Source organism: Triticum aestivum, chromosome 5B, assembly GCF_018294505.1.
Source record: "Triticum aestivum cultivar Chinese Spring chromosome 5B, IWGSC CS RefSeq v2.1, whole genome shotgun sequence".
Lineage (NCBI taxonomy): Eukaryota > Viridiplantae > Streptophyta > Magnoliopsida > Poales > Poaceae > Triticum > Triticum aestivum.
Window position 1 is genome coordinate 504,673,400 of NC_057807.1, and position 4,381 is coordinate 504,677,780.

Sequence of the window (4,381 nt, forward strand, 5' to 3'; positions counted from 1 at the left end):
ACACACACACACATGTACAAAAGTTTACATTGTCCAAACTCAAAAAACAACCAATTCCATGGTCTGTACATCCAAACAACAATTGGAATTAGATGCTACCCTGTGATTCAACAGTAAATTCCATGCACAACCAAACAATAGAATTCAAATTCGAGTCCATTTCCTTTCCATCTTAGATTTGTAATTTCCAGTCAAATTCCATTCCAAGCAGTTTTTCCTACATCCAAACATAGTGTAAGCACGTGAGCAATTGAATCATGACCAAAACCTCATCCCCTTTAAATAGTATTTTCTTTTCCTATGGACTCGATGTGATTTTGGATCACTTAACAAAAAGTATAGTATTGGAGCTTTGCCAATCTTTGTCCTTAGCATTTTGAAGGGTACCACATCCTCATGTCCTTGCCATGCCACTGTTAAACTTATCTGAAATGTATTAGATAGCCCAACAACTTGTATGTTGACACAAATAACTAAAACCACCAAGGAAGCTAATGTGCTTTCAACGAGATTAAGGAGTATCATTAAAATAGATCACACATATAACATATGTAGACTCTATATGAAAAAGGTACTCGTCTTCGATCATCGAAACAGAAAATGTGCAACACGACAGTCCTGTGAAACTAGAAGATGAAGCTACTGGTCAAAAGAAATTTTAGACTGTCCATCGAGGGCACCAAATTTGACAAAATTAATCCAAAAAGCTCCGAAATAGAACATTTACGGTCAATAAAACTATGATCCGATTGCAAAAATGAAACCATAACATCGATGTGCATCTTTTGCATGTGGAACTTATCTTGAATCGAATTATCGTTGTGTAGATTAGCAGGGATGAAAGAAATGAGATTAGGATGGCGCTTGAGGTAGGAGAAGAAACCATGTTGAGGATGTGTAGTACTCGCATCGTCTCATGCAACCAAACCCATCCATGTGCCCTCGATTTGGCTCCACTCAGTCCGGCTCGCTAGAAACGGCCCAGAGGTGGTTTAAGTTTTGTGCCGACCAACTTTCTGATGGTCCGTGTAACCAAAGAAGCCAAAAACATCTCCCACGGGCCTGCCTAGGCCCAATGCAGACTACCAAACACGTACTAATAAAATACCAAGGCACGGACATCTTTGCATGGAAACCTTCTGATATGCTCGGTGTCCCGAGAGAATTCGCTAAGCACACTCTCAATATTGATCCTTAGTTTAAGATAGTTAAACAGTTCCTTCTTCATTTCAATGAAGAGCGTCGTAAAGCTATTGGAGAAGAGGTGGCCCGGCTCTTAGCGGCGGGGTTTATCATCAAAGTTTTTCACCCGGTGCTTGTACTCAAGAAGAACAGCACTTGGAATATGTGTGTTGATTACACAGATCTCAATAAAGCCTGTCCAGCTGATCCCTTTCTCTCCCTCGCATTGACCAAATTATGGATGCCACGGCGGGTTGTGAGAGTTTATGTTTCCTGGATGCTTACTCTGGATATCATCAGATCAAGATGGTAGTCAAGGACCAAGAGAAGACGTCTTTCATTACACCTTTGGATCTTTCTGCTATGATTCTATGCCTTTTGGGCTCAAAAGTGCTCAGGCAACTTATCAGCACTGTGTTCAGAATTGTCTTCACAGTCAGATTGGGTGTAATGTGCATGCTTATGTGGATGATATTGTGGTTAAGTCTAGGAAGAAGGAGACTCTCCTAGACGACTTGAGGGAAATTTTTGACAATCTCTAGGTCTATAAAAGGATGCTTAACCCGGCCAAGTGTGTCTTTGGTGTGCCTGCAGGTAAACTATTGGGGTTCCTGGTCTCGAAATGGGGTATTAAAGCTAACCCAGAGAAGATAAAAGCTATTACTTTGCTTTCTAAGCTGGCGTGTGGCAATGATGTCCAGCGTCTGGCGGGCCGTATTGTGGCTTTGAGCGGGTTCATAAGCCGTTTCGGAGACAAGGTCATCCTTTGTATTTGATGATGAAGAAGATAGAAAACTTTGTCTGGACTGATGTTGCTAATCAAGCGTTTGAGGATCTCAAAAAGCAGTTAGCTGAGCCACCCGTTCTTGCTTCTCCTATTGAGAAAGAGCCTTTGCTCTTGTATGTGGTGGCTAATAGTAAGGCTGTCAGTGTGGCAATTGTGGTGGAGCGCAAGGAGGCTGGTAAGGAATACCCGGTTCAGCGGCTGACTTATTATGTTAGTGAGGTGTTGATTAAGTCCAAGCAACGATATCCACATTGGCAGAAACTGGTGTATGGGGTGTTCATGGCAAGTCGAAAGCTGAAGCATTATTTTCTTGGCATCCTATTATTGTTGTTAGCTCTGCTCCTTTAGGAGATATTATTCAACACAGACAAGCCACAAGCCGGGTTGCTAAGTAGGAAATTGAGCTGGGACCTCACGGTTTGAAATATGTGCCAAGGACAACCATCAAATCTCAGGCTTTGGTGGATTTCATCAATGAATGGACTGAGTTGCAGACACCTGAGGAGAAACCTGACAACACGTATTGGACGATTCACTTTGATGGGTCCAGGCAGTTGGAAGGCTCGGGGCAGGAGTTATTTTGACTTCCCCACGAGGTGACAAATTTTGTTATGTTTTAAGGTTAATGTTTCCTTATACTAACAATGCAGCTGAGTATGAGGAATTACTCCATGGCCTTTGTATGGATAAAGAGATGAATTTAAGCCGGGTTAGGTGCCTGGGCGACTCGGATCTTGTGGCTCGACAAGTCTCAGGCAAGTGGGACTCTAAGGACCCGCTTATGGCGGCTTACCGCCGGGCGGTTGACAATATTACTGGTCACTTCAAGGGTTATCAAGTGGATCACCTTGATCGAAGGAAGAATGAGGTGGCTGATGCCTTAAGCCGGCTTGGATCCTAACATAAGTCGGTACCTCCTAATGTGTTTCTTGATGTTTTACACAATCCTTCAGTCAAGTTGTCGTCTAAGGAGGATCTTGTTATCCCTGGCCCAAAGGCGCAGTTGGTGGTGGCTCTACATGCTATTCCTGATTGGACGCTTCCCTATTTGGCCTATATGACCTGGGGCGAGTTACCTGAGGATGAAACTTTGGCAAGGCAAATAACTAGGAGGTCTAAGTGTATGAGTATTATCAACGGCGAGTTGCATCGATGCAGTGTGACAGACGTGTTCCAATGTTGTGTTTCTCCTGAAGGGGGCTATGAGATCTTGCGAGAGATTCATGAAAGTGATTGTGGTCATCATGCCGGTTCTAAATCTTTGGTGGCTAAAGCTTTTCGTCATGGGTTTTACTGGTTAACGGCTCATGCTGATGCAGAGGATATCGTTAGCAAGTGCGATGGGTGTAAAAAATTTACAAGACAAGCTCATGTGCCGGCTCAGGAACTGCGTATGATTCCAATAACTTGGCCGTTTGCAGTCTGGGGGCTTGATATGGTTGGACCGTTCAAGAGGTCTAAAGATAAGAAGACCCACCTCTTGGTGGAAGTTGACAAATTTACCGAGTGGGTTGAGGTGGAGCCAATTAGCAATTGTGAGGCGGCCACGACTGTTCATTATGTTAAAAAACTGATATTTCATTTTGGATACCCTCATAGTATCATCACTGATAATGGCACTAATCTTTCTAAGTGTGCTATGATGTAGTTTTGTCAAAGAGAGCACATTCGGCTTGACGTTTCCTCAGTGGCTCATCCACAGTCCAATGAACAAGCTGAACGAGCTAATCAAGAAATTTTGAGAGGCATCAAGCCCCGTCTTATGGTTCCTTTGAAGTGAATGTCGGGTTGTTGGGTTGAGGAACTACCTTAACTGCTTTGGAGTATTACTACCACCCCCAATATGTCAATAGGCTATACGCCTTTCTTCATGGTTAATGGTGCAGAGGCGGTTCTCCCAAGTGACATCCATCATGACTCGCCCAGAGTGGCGGCTTATGTTCAAGCTGATAATGAGGCGGCACGACAGAACGCCCTTGATATTTTGGATGAAGAGCATGACCTTACGATGGCTCGTTCGACGATATAGCAGTAAGACCTAGTTCGCTATCATAGCCGTACAGTTTGCAGCAGAACCTTTCAAGAAGGTGACTTAGTGCTCTGCTTGATTCAAGACCAGACAGGGATGCATAAGCTTTCCCCGCCTTGGGAGAGGCCTTTGGTGGTCAGCAAGAATCTCAACAACGGGTCTTATTATCTCATTCATGTGTGAGAGCACAAAGATTCCCACAAGTCGGAAGAGGAGACCCGCCGACCGTGGAACATTGCTCATCTTCGGCCTTATTACACCTAAGACACTGGCTCTTATCAGTGTACATAGTTCTATCGATGTATATACCTTTTTATGATCAATATAATAAAGTCGGCACCCTTGAAAAAATTAGGGCCTCTGTCGTTTCATTTCTGTGTATC